This window comes from Coptis chinensis, chromosome 7, assembly GCF_015680905.1.
Source record: "Coptis chinensis isolate HL-2020 chromosome 7, ASM1568090v1, whole genome shotgun sequence".
Lineage (NCBI taxonomy): Eukaryota > Viridiplantae > Streptophyta > Magnoliopsida > Ranunculales > Ranunculaceae > Coptis > Coptis chinensis.
The window spans coordinates 91,670,379-91,683,369 of NC_141462.1; positions in this window are offsets into that span (position 1 = coordinate 91,670,379).

A 12,991-nucleotide genomic window follows, 5' to 3' on the forward strand; every position below is an offset into this window, starting at 1 on the left:
TCGAGGCTTTTAACTTCCCACTAACCACACAACATACTATAACGCGATAATAAATAAGGCATGTAGTTCCTCCATCGAGAATTTTAGGTTCTAACTAAACAAATAACCAACCAAACATATTACCATAATTATATTATTTCGGGCTTTCTTTGCGTGTCCCTAAAATTCACGCCGATCTATGTCTTACCTAGTTTCCCGGCTACCACAATCGCTACCCAACGCCCGAACATGTACATCCACATGCCTCCCCTTATATAATGTACCACTCGCTGGATGCGCGAACCACCTGGCGGGATGCGTAAGACACCGTAAATCCTCACACCGGAAGCCATTATATAAGTAATGCCACTATTCGGCATAAAATATCGCGGCGTCAATCTCTATTTTTGCGAACGGAATAATCAAGCCACTATTCGCTACGATTGCCCAACACATGGGTCAATCAACATCTTATATATCAAACTATTCGCTTCGATTGCCCAACACATGGGTCAATCAACATCTCATATATATACAACATCTTATATATCAAGCCACTATTGCCAATTACACGATTGCCCAACACATGAGTCAATCAACATCTCATATATATACAACATCTTATATATCAAAATCGCCACACAGGTATGCATCACATGAGTTGTGGTAGTCAAAGGGTTCTAGGATTTTCGTTATTTAATTTATTCAGGTGTCATACATTTATGACTCATAAATATTCCACTATATCACGCAAGTGTGTCAATTACCTTATTGCACTAAGCCACAATATTTAGAAATATCTCGATTATATCTAATAACCAATTTCATTCTTTTCACGTGCAAGATATTATTGCACTACGCCACAACCCGTGGGAAAATATCCACACATATTATACTACTTCATAGTAGCATCTCACATATAAAATAATAAAGCTTTTATACATCTACGTCTCCAAAACTATTGCATTCAATATATATATCCCAACATATTACATAGTGTCACAATATCAACGCCAAATCTTAATTAGATAATGACAACCAAATTTATATCACTTCCACAAAGATTTCAACATTTGATTTGTCCATACAATTTACAACATAAAATGTAGCACAATTAAACACTCTACAGTCCACAATCAAAGCCCAATATATATATATTGTTTTACACACTACTCACGTCAAATCATAATTAGATAATGACAAACAACGTTATATAATGTTCGACAACATTTTATTATTACAATAGTCCATAAAATCAAATATGAGAAAAACTGGAAAAAGTCAACAGTCAACGGTCAAAGTCAACACATCATGGTCAACATGTCATGGTCAAAGTCAACATGCCATGGTCAAAGGTCAAAGTCAACCGTCAATGGTCAACGGTCAAAGTCAAAGTCAAACTGTTGTTTCTATGTTCATCAGGTTCAGGGTCATAGCCATGGTTCATGGCTAAGGTCAATGTGCATGGCTCATGGGCTCATGACCAAGGTAATGGTTCGGACCCAACTAGCCAAGCCCAAACCTTAGAACCCGAAAGTCTAAAACCAACTTATTTATTCTACCTGACCCAATTGGGATCAATGTTAAGTCCTATGTGCTGGCCCAAGCAATCTTAGAAACTGGCCCAAAACAGTTAAGTGGTTCGGTCCAAAAACTTTAACTGAAACCGGCCCAACAAAACAATCTAAGTTCTGGCCCAAAGGCTTAAAAGAAAAAAAATTGACCAAACCAACCAAAACAGAATCCGGCCCATACAAACAAATCAAATAAGGCCCAACTAAAACCAAAATAGAATCGGGCCCAACAACAAAACATGGTCGGCCCAAAAACTGAAACCGACCCAGGCCCAAGCCCAAGCCGACCAACAGTTCTTCTTCCTCACCCATTCTCTCCTCCACCACCACCAAAATCTGGCCACCATAATTCCAATCGACCACCCAAGCAAACCAATCAGTTTTAACCCTTGCAAAAACCCCTATAACATTAACAAAGCCAAAAATCCCAACTCTTAAATCCACCATCTTCTCCAAATCTAGATCTAAAATCTTCGGCTGCCATTAAAGGTTCTTCCACCTCCACTCGACAGCCCCAACCATCCCCACTACCACCAAACAGTATCAAACAACCCACAACCATATCAAATAATCAACCAAACAATCAAAAACGTACATAAAAAACGATTTACTGGAGGACGTCTGGGCGTGCCGCCATTAATGGCTTCCACCACCATTCAACAGCCCCCACGCACTCAAACACTCTACCTTAGTCTAGGCAAAAGCCCAACACTCCAATCATACTCAAAAACAGCCCCAACCCCCGACGCCATTAACGCCTCCAAGCTTCCACCACACTCCCCAGCACCCAATCGACCATGCTAAACCCGACATTCATCATATATCAACAACCAATTAATATTAACATCACAGTATATAAAAAGTTTAATCAAATCCATCAGGACGATTTGTCCGACGCCATTAGCGCTCTGTCGAGCTTTCGACAGTTTTAAGTTCAGAGTATCACAGTTTAACAGTTTAATTACAAATCCGAAATTTCAATAAAGCTTAATAAAACAGATGGCACGAAGTCCAATACAACGGATAATGAACAGTAAAATTAGTGAAAACATAGGACAATAAAACGGTTTCTGTATTCCGGTGAAATAGCAAAAGAGCTACTCAATTGTGATGACAAATCCTACTTAATTTCTCCGAAGTCCAGCCGCCGTGGGCTCCACCCTCCGTAAATCCAACTTTTCATCTCTCTTCCATCCATTTTTTATTTTATTTTTCTCTGAGCCCTATTTTCCAAAACAATGTGTTTATATACTTGGATCCGAAACCCAAGCCCAACACAGACTCGGGCCCAAAACCAGGCCCACGTATCCCGATCCAATCCGACGAATTTTGAAAATAAATAAATAAAAAATTAATTAAATAGATAAAAACGTATTTTAAAAATACGGGCATTACATAAATAGTCATTAGCCATTTAGCCCTCCCGATTTTTCTAACTGCCCATTACAATTTATATAACCCAATTTTGATTTTTGCCTACACAAGTCCCAACTTCTAAATTGCCGATCATTTCATCTAATATCTCATTATACCAAACTGTCATTGTATTTTAAAAGCTGGCCCTTATATCTTTCGGCCGGCTTCTTATATTTCAATCTATTTCGAATGGTGCAATTTAAGCCGATCACCTTTGGTCTTCTTACAAAATAAGTTTCACCAAACTTATACAAATTCCTCAAATAATATATCTAGCCAATCTACCTTTGGTGCAATTTCTTTGTTTTTAATTACCTATCACACCAATTTCATTGACTATCAAATTACCAATTTGTTTGAGGTTGGTGATTGAACTTGTGATTGATCTTGCCGATTAGTTTTATAACTGTTTGTTAAACCATCAGCTTGTCAGTCCATTTCAATTACTCAAACAGATGAACTTGCAGATCAACAAATCAACCATTTAAGCGGTCAGTTTTTCGAAAATGAATCTTTGCAATCAAGTTGCCGACCAATTACCAATTCAAAATTTATTTTTTTGAAGGATGCTCAGTAACCCAACAATACACTCCAAGATCATACTAATTCTTTTATTTTTATTAGCAATTAATTTTATTCCCGATCGATTTGCGGTTTGTCAATCCCTTTGAATTGAATTGCAGCTGGTATTGCCGACCCTATTCAACAATAAAAAACAAGAAAATCTATTCTAGCCTTTGAATTACATTTGGAAGGAAATTATTTCGAAGAAGTGCCGATCAAGTTGATAGGTAGAAACCTTTTGGTTTTTGCCGATCCTTTGAGGTGACCGACGAGTCAATCTTCTCAGAATTGCTACTGAAAAAGTTCGAACATGCAATCTGCTATTTTTTCGAATGCGTCTTCAGTCAATCTTCTCAGAATTGCCGCTGGTTTTGAATCTGCTATTTTTTCAAACAATCCGCTATTTTTTCGAACCCCGATTTTGAATTATGGGATTGAATTGCCGCTGGTTTCAAAATAATTGATAACCGTAAAAACAATAGAATCCTAAATATTAATGTTAACAACACTAATACGTAATCCTACCGTTCTTACGTTTAAATCAATTTTTCTTACTCTCAAAACATAATCATGCAATATAATGAGTAAGGATTCGTTCCACTCTTAACTCTCAAGACTTAAACAAATTCAACTAATCAAACCCAAATAGAACAATGGTGAGAGTAATGATTTGATGTGAAATTTCTATACTACCATTCCCAACACAAGAACAATAGTAACAATAAGACATAATTAAATATAAACTGAAATTAAAACTAATTTAGAACTAAGATTGTGAATAACTAATTATGAATTTAAGACAACTAAATCTAAATAAGAATTTAAGCAATAATCTAAATTGAAATGAAGAACTAATACTTTATTCTAAAAACTAAATATGATTCTAAACTACTAATTGAATGAATGTAAAAAAAACTAGATCTAGAACTAAGGTTTAATGGCTACTTTTCTTATCCTAACCTAATTTATTTTCTAACCTAACTATCTACCATTAACAAAGAGTCAAGCTTTTGTTTTTATACTTTCAGATCCAAAAATCGTGCATGGGCTTGGAGCCATGTTTTGGGCCGGAAAATCGGGCCCAAAACCCAATTTCTTTAGTCCAAAATGGGCTCTTCAGCTGTAGTTGGCTTTGACAGATATTTCGTTCACTTTTGCTCATCTAATTGGGTCAAGGCTTGGACTATTGGAAAGCTCTTTTCGAGCTGGTCGTTTTGACATAAGATACTCCCAATTCCGAGGTCTGAGTCCAAAGATACGACCTTTGGAAGTTCTGCTGACTTGTGCACTGTTTCTGTCCGTGTTGACTTTTCAGCTTTTGACCGGGCTTTACAAAGGCTTTGTCTCCTTGAATCTTGGCCATTATTCACATAACTCCTTAGCAACCGACCTTTGCTCCTTTATCTCGCTAAAGTGGCACATTTCTGCACATAATTGACTTTGAAGCCCGAAATGCATAAAACACGAATCGAAGATTAACTCTTAATTATTACTCACATAATTGGTCTTAAAGTATGATGGTTAAGGGTTAAAACTACAATTTTGGGCTCTTATCAAACCACCTCCAAACAGCATTTTGCTTGTCCTCAAGCAAAGATGAGAAATTAGAATAAGTGACCAAAAATGGAGTTCTATCTACTCGTTTTCACTGTCGCGATTGTCAGATTGACCATATGCAACAAAGGACTTAAACCACTAGGAATTCCCTAGTGGACGAAGTTATAGCCTCGTGGAGAGTTTTCCAAGTGAAGGTACTCACAAACTTCATCTATACTACAACGACTAAGAAATAAAACTATTGTTTCCTTATTTATGTCTCAATTATCTATACATCTCACTAAGAAAATGAATAAGAATAACCAAGTCAAAACCTAAGCTAATATATGCATAATAATCAATCATTTATGATACAAATATATATACTATGAGTAATACTATGAAATGCCTAGCAGTGTTCGTTTTCAAAAACTCTAATAGCTTCCTTAAGTAGGTCCTCACATAAATGTCAAGACAAAAACCACTCGATTTTTCCTCAAGTTTAAGCTATTATTCCAAGTGCAAGGTGGGCACACTTTACCTTACAATCTTCAATGACAAACAAGGAAGCCGAGTCGATCAAACACATCCGCCACTTACTATCACACTAACATATTCCTAATTGAGCTAGAGGTCTTTATTAGGTGTGCGGGGATTAGGAGATGGTTTAAGAAGGAAGGAAATGGATATTCAAAATGACAAGTCCGAGATAATAGAGTCTTCATATTATGTAACTTAGAGAAAACCTTGTTATTTTCTTTTTTTTCTATACTTTGTTTCCATCCTTAGCCATATTTTTCTTTTTATTTTTTTTGGCTTTTGACTCCCTTTTATTCTATTTTTGGAGTTTTTATTTATTTTTTTTTTTTTTCTTTTCCTTGGATGGAAACTTCTTTTCTTTTCCAAGCAACTAACTAATTTTTGTTTACATGTGTTTTTTCTCTTCTTCTTTCTTCACTCATTCTATTATTAGACTTATTCTAGATTGGGTAAGTTGAATTTTTTATTTTGTTTTGTTTTTGTAACAGTGGTAAAAGGAATTGTGGTTTATGGAAGGCTAAAGAAAGGCTCGTAAGGGCTTACTTAGCGGAAAATAATTCATAGGTTTGAATTTCTGGCTATATCGATCCAAAGAGGGCCTAAATTCTCGCTTAGGATATGGCATAGTGATCAAGCAAGTGGACGGTGATTTATCTATCCGATTTTACTTCTCCCTTGTGTCATTTCTCAAATGTTTCACTCATATAAGGCTTTAGGCTATATTCTCACAAGATTTGTAGAATAAGTACTCTAGCCTAGATTTTAAACTTATCGCCAAACAATCATAGATACTCATGTAATATATTTATAGATAGATGCAAAGATTATTACCTACATATTAACTTAAGTTTCTAAAAACTATTCTAATGCAAAAGCTACGTGAGAATTCTAGATTATTAAGAGCATAGAGAAAGAAACAATACCAATATTCCTAAGTGTATAACATAAACTTTTTATTTTATTTTTATTTTTATTTTTATTATTTTTAAGACAAATAATACGTAATATACAACCTAATATATGCTTAACATTTACATCGTGTTTCTATACCACCCCCAAACAATTTGGGAGAAGGGGGTTCATGAAACAATTCAATGACACAATTAAATTATGTAACTAACTAATTTTTATAATTTTTAATATTTTATAAATAAAAGTGCGTAATTTACATCCTAAAAGTGTCTAATTTTTGCAAATGTTTCTATCCCACCCCCAAACAATCGAACGCTTTGTTCTCAAAGTGTAAAGAGATAAGGAAATAATTTACCATAGAAACGTGGCAAAAAAATTGGTAAGCACTGTGAATGTAAATATTGTAAAGATGATATGATAATATGAAGCACAATTAAACTGGTATCGCTAAATAAATAACACAAACGCATCGAGTAAACATGACAGGCTTAGGGTGGCAACATGATTTGAAATGAATACCAAAATACGCCACCCCCAAACAAAATTGGAAAACTCTTTTTAAGTTTGAAAATTTTATTTGGCCTATACTCCAGAAAGTTGGTATTGTACGAAAACTTGGGTCTTTTAAAGTCAGATTCCCTAAGACTTACTAATATATGTTTATGTTTTTATTTTATTTAGTTTTTATATGTTTGATTTTTAGAAAAACAAAACAAAATTACGATAAAGAAATAAAAATGAAACTCACTCCATAGAGAAGCACTACTCAATCCACGTAAAAAAAGTGCAAGAGATAAATGCGTGAGTCACATGAAACGTAGACTAAGAATCCGACACTTACAACCACTCACTCCAAAAGGAGGGTCCGGTTGCCTTAATGGTGCACTCCCATAACATAAGATTGGAATGGAGTACACCGAAGAATAAAATGAGTCTTTTATAGTCAGATACTCGAGACTTTATCTAATATATATATATTAAAATGCAGTTTACCATATATCAACAATCGAAAAAGTTGTGGGTCTTTCCACAAATAATTAACATGGAATGTACCATCAAACAGAATTAAGCACCAAGATTTCCTATGACGTAGCTTAGTGGAATGAGAGCAAAGTCTTATAGATCTAAAACCTAATCGAGCATACAGTTTCTTCTTTGTCCTCCAACGAAGGGGTGCCAAGTAAATGAACGTGAGAAAATTGATGGTTGTGGAAGATACATAGGATGTGGATAATTTTGAGAAGGAAAAAATGGAAAAAATGAAAAAGTGTCAGGTGGCTTGTCCTTGGGTGTTACTTCTTCACCAGTTGGTTTTAGATAGTTATGAAGTATAGGAGAAACGCCAAGGTCAAGTACAAACTCAATGGTTCTTTGAAAAGGTAGAGGGCGAGGAACATTCGTGATGGAAGGTGAATGAGTGACATGAGGATGTGAGGTGGGTGAATGGTGTTCAACTAGTGTTCTTAGGTCTATATCATCAGAGGCCTTGAGATATGCAAGACATTCCTCAATAGGTGGGTAAGAAGAATCACTGGGATAGAGGGTGAAAAAATTCTTCCGGCCATGGCCAAGAGATGAATGGATGTCAATAGGAGAGAACTCGCGAGGGCAAGCAAAAGAATGGTTGCAAAAGAGTCGGAAGGAAATCCTCCTTGATGTTATCTATGTCTAGGGAGTAGAAATTGTGATCCTTGTCTTCTTCCATAAGAGGGGTATCTACTAGTGTGGGGACTAAAGTGTCGGTCATTGACTAATGTGAGGTACAAAACTCTCAATGGACTTCACTTCCCTTCTACAGCAAACCTAGTTGTCCCCTCGTTTTTGTCTAAACATGTTAACTTCTACAGAAAATTTTTCAAAAGAAAGAGTCATTGAGCCATCCCGACAATTGATTTGGGCATTGGCGGTTGCCAAGAAAGGACGCCCTAAGATGATGGGAATGGAATCATGAGCAACTTCGCGGTCAAGAATAACAAAGTCGGCCTGGATAGTAAAAATCCTGAACTTTAACGAGAATATTTTCAACTACACCCTGGGATACTTAATAGAACGATCGGCTAACCGCAAAGTCATTTTGGTTGGTTGAAGTTTTGTTAGACCTAGTTGTTTATATAAATAAAAAGGGAGTAAGTTAACACTCGCCCCGTGTCTAATAAAGCAGTTGTTATGAAGGTATCACCTAAGGTGCATCAGACAAAGAGGACGACCTGGGGTCCTTGTACTTAACAATTCCGATTATGTTTAGATAAAGAGGGATATTGTTCGATTAAGAATGCTTCGTGGGGTATGTTGGTTTTCCTCTTCTTGGTGCACAACTCTTTTAGAAACTTAGCGTGTCCAGGTAGACTTTTTATAGCTTCTAGAAAAGGTAGGTTTATAGTCAAATTTTTAAATACTTCCCTAATCTCATCAAAATTCTTGTCCTTTTAAACACAACTAGTCTTTGGGGATATGGTGCTTTATCGCTATTTTTAGCAGAAGGGATAAAAGTATTATTAGTCTTTGTTTTATCTCTAGCCGTTTTTCAGCTAGGTGTCCATATTGGAACCTCTACAGGTGTAGGGTCTTCACTTTCTATTATTAGGTCTTGTAATGTTTTCCTTTTGGTTGTGGTTTAACCGGGGTACTTCTACTTTGGTTTATATTGTAGGTCTTCAGTTTCTATTATAGTATTTGGTATGGAATCATTTTTAGTTTGTGGGTAATCTTTAGGCATAGTCACTTGGTTATCAACTACTCGCCCTTAACAAGGAACGGCGGTAGTGGATCACCAGTAGTCCCTTTGGTTTATATTACCATTACAAGAAATACCGCTTTTATTTCAAAAGGCGGTGTTTGTTGACTTAGGATTAGGCACTGCTTGACTTGGAAACATGCAGGTTTGGTTATTATTTTGGTTAGAAGATATGTCAATAACCTTTTGGCACAAAGACTACATCATTTGCATCATTTGTTTCATCATATTAGAGTTTTGATCATGCTGATCTTTCATCAGGTTAGAGTTTTGTTGCATAATTTGATTTTGTTTCTCCAACAAGGTCACTACTACTTTGTCTGTAGATGGTTGTATTGGAATTAAAGCTTGTTGAGCGTTCATGTCTTGATGTTGATAGTTCTGGGTTATGGGTACTAAACCTCTATTCTGGTCACCTAAGTTCCATTGTCCTTGATGTTGAGTTAACTGGTTGAAGTGTGATGGTTGTGGTGGTGTTTGTGCATAGACAAGAGGACAATAGAAGTCGGAATGCTCAAGACTACAAATGCACATTACAACGAAAGTAGAGTTAATATTTATGACTGGAGTGGGTTGTTGTTGAACAGAGATGGCATCTACCTTTTTAGTGAGGGCATCGATAAGAGTTTTAAGCTTGGGATCATATTTAACCTCAAGAGAAGAAGGAGAGGAGCGGGAGGAATCGTTACCTCCCCAATTGTTGTTCTTCTTAGATTGATCTTCTAAGAATTTATAAGCCTCCAAGGCTCCTTTACTAAGAAAACTACCCCTACCATGATATCTAGAACCTCCTTATGATAATGTGGAAGCCCCTTGAAGAAAGCACGAATAAGTGTGTCTTTCGCAAGATTATGATCTTGGGCATTCAATGAGAAAGATCGGTGAAACGATTCCGTGCCTCCGAAAAGGATTCATGAGGATTTCGGGTGAAGAAATGAATCTTGTGAAGCATTTCATCCTGTCTTGATGGTGGGTAAAACTGTTCCATGAACAATTGAACAAGTTGAGCCCATGAGTCCACAGAGTTTGGCGTATGGGCAGTTAACCAAGACGCCTTTATCGGGCTAAGGTGAAAGGGAATACCCCGGTTTAATTTGTTCCGCACCAACCGTAGGATGGTGGAATGTTGTTAGGACTTGTTCAATCCTACGATGTAGCCGATAAGGTTTTTCATGGTCTAAACCATGAAAAATGGGTAAAAAATTAAAATATTTGGGGGATTCGGAAATCCCCATCGGTCTACTAGAATGATGCAAGATTTTGGGGCTATCGCCAAGGCTTTGTAGAAGTCGAGAGAGGAGTCTCTCTTTCTTGACCATTATATCAGTGGTGTGTGTGAAATTCTTAGATAGGCTTGTGGTATTTATATCTACGAAAAACAAGCCTGATTATACTAGAATTAAAACTCCTCTGACAAAAGAAACGAGGAGTGGAAGAAGGGAATACCTGATTGCGTCCTTGCTTCGCTTATAAATAGCGTCTTGTTCACGCGTGTTCAATGTATATAACAAGTTATAACATTAAAAAACTTGAAAATTGAAAATTTGAATCAAACCTGCGGAAATCCATTTGATAACCGTAAAAACAATAGAATCCTAAATATTAATGTTAACAACACTAATACGTAATCCTACCGTTCTTACGTTTAAATCAATTCTTCTTACTCTCAAAACATAATCATGCAATATAATGAGTAAGGATTCGTTCCACTCTTAACTCTCAAGACTTAAACAAATTCAACTAATCAAACCCAAATAGAACAATGGTGAGAGTAATGATTTGATGTGAAATTTCTATACTACCATTCCCAACACAAGAACAATAATAACAATAAGACATAATTAAATATAAACTGAAATTAAAACTAATTTAGAACTAAGATTGTGAATAACTAATTATGAATTTAAGACAACTAAATCTAAATAAGAATTTAAGCAATAATCTAAATTGAAATTAAGAACTAATACTTTATTCTAAAAACTAAATATGATTCTAAACTACTAATTGAATGAATGTAAAAAACTAGATCTAAAACTAAGGTTTAATGGCTACTTTTCTTATCCTAACCTAATTTATTTTCTAACCTAACTATTTACCATTAAAAAAGAGTCAAGCTTTTGTTTTTATACTTTCAGATCCAAAAATCGTGCATGGGCTTGGAGCCATGTTTTGGGCCGGAAAATCGGGCCCAAAACCCAATTTCTTTAGTCCAAAATGGGCTCTTCACCGCAGTTGGTTGGCTTCGACAGATATTTCGTCCACTTTTGCTCCTCTGATTGGGTCAAGGCTTGGACCATTGGAAAGCTCTTCGAGCCGGTCGTTTTGACATAAGATACTCCCAATTCCGAGGTCCGAGTCCAAAGATACGGCCTTTGAAGTTCTCACGACTCACAAGATTTTGCTTTCGTCGTGTTGACTTTTCAGCTTTTGGCCGGGGGGCTTTTTTACAAAGGCTTTGTCTCCCTGAATCTTGGCCATTATTCACGTAATTCCTTAGCAACCGACCTTTTGCTCCTTTATCTCGCTTAAAGTGGCACATTTCTCGCACATAATGGACTTTGAAGCACGAAATGCATAAAACACGCGAATCGATTAACTCTTAATTATTACTCACATAATTGGTCTTAAAGTATGATGGTTAAGGGGTTAAAACTACAGTTTTGGGCTCTTATCAACAATCTACTCAAAACTTGTGCGCCAAAGATATGCTTTGGAAACCATGATGACTCTTGGTAGCGGCTGGGCTACATCCACCCCTCACGCTTACATTGGTTGAGCTTCTGAAATTTGTGCTTTTTGCAAACTTTTCTGTTGTTGGAATGAATGTGAGTTTGATGTGGAATTCTATTGGATTTTATCAGATAGCAAAGCTAAGTGTGATCCCGGTGTGCTGCTCTCTGAAGGTTGTCTTGGATAAGGTATGGTACTCAAGAGACACAAAACTTAGTATAACACTGGTTCTCCTGGGTGCAGTGTTGGCATATGCACTATTACCGATGTCTGTGTCAATGGAAAAGGATTCATTTCAATGTTTTTGGTCTCTGAGTGAGAAGAAGAGTGAACATGATTGTTGGCCACTTTGCTGGAAATGAAGATGTATCAGCCACTCACCTCCTCCCTTTGAATTGCAGCAGCATAAACTCTGTGATCCAAAGGTGTGATAATAGGACGCTTTTTGCACGACAAGGGTCTATCTCACAAGCTTCTTTCATGAGACAAGTTTCAATAGTTTCAATAAAAGAGGCATAGAGTTATCGCCCAGTTGTGATGTTTCAGAGTCTGGTCGCTGTTATGTCATGAGTATAGAGTTCCCTGGTGTCAGTCTTTTGGAACCTACATCAACATGCATTGTCGAGCCCATCTATACTTCGACAAGTGCCGCTCGCATTGCCAAGCCATAAATGTCGCTCGCATCGCTCGCAATGTGGCCAATGCCAATAGCAATATTGCTCGCATTGTCAATCCCATAAATGCCGCTCACATTGCCGATCCAAATGAATTGCCAATCCAATTGTTGTTCAAACATGATTTGCCGATCCAATTGTCGTACAAATATGATTTGCCGATCCTATTGTTGTTCAAATATGATTTGCCGATCCTTCAGTATATTGACAAGCTCGCATCAAATACGCCCAACTAAAAAGCCAAGCCAATACCCAATTCTGATTCTTAGCCCAGCCCTTTATATTTAATACTAGATAGCTTCATCTAAAAAGCCCATGAACTCCTTTTTATT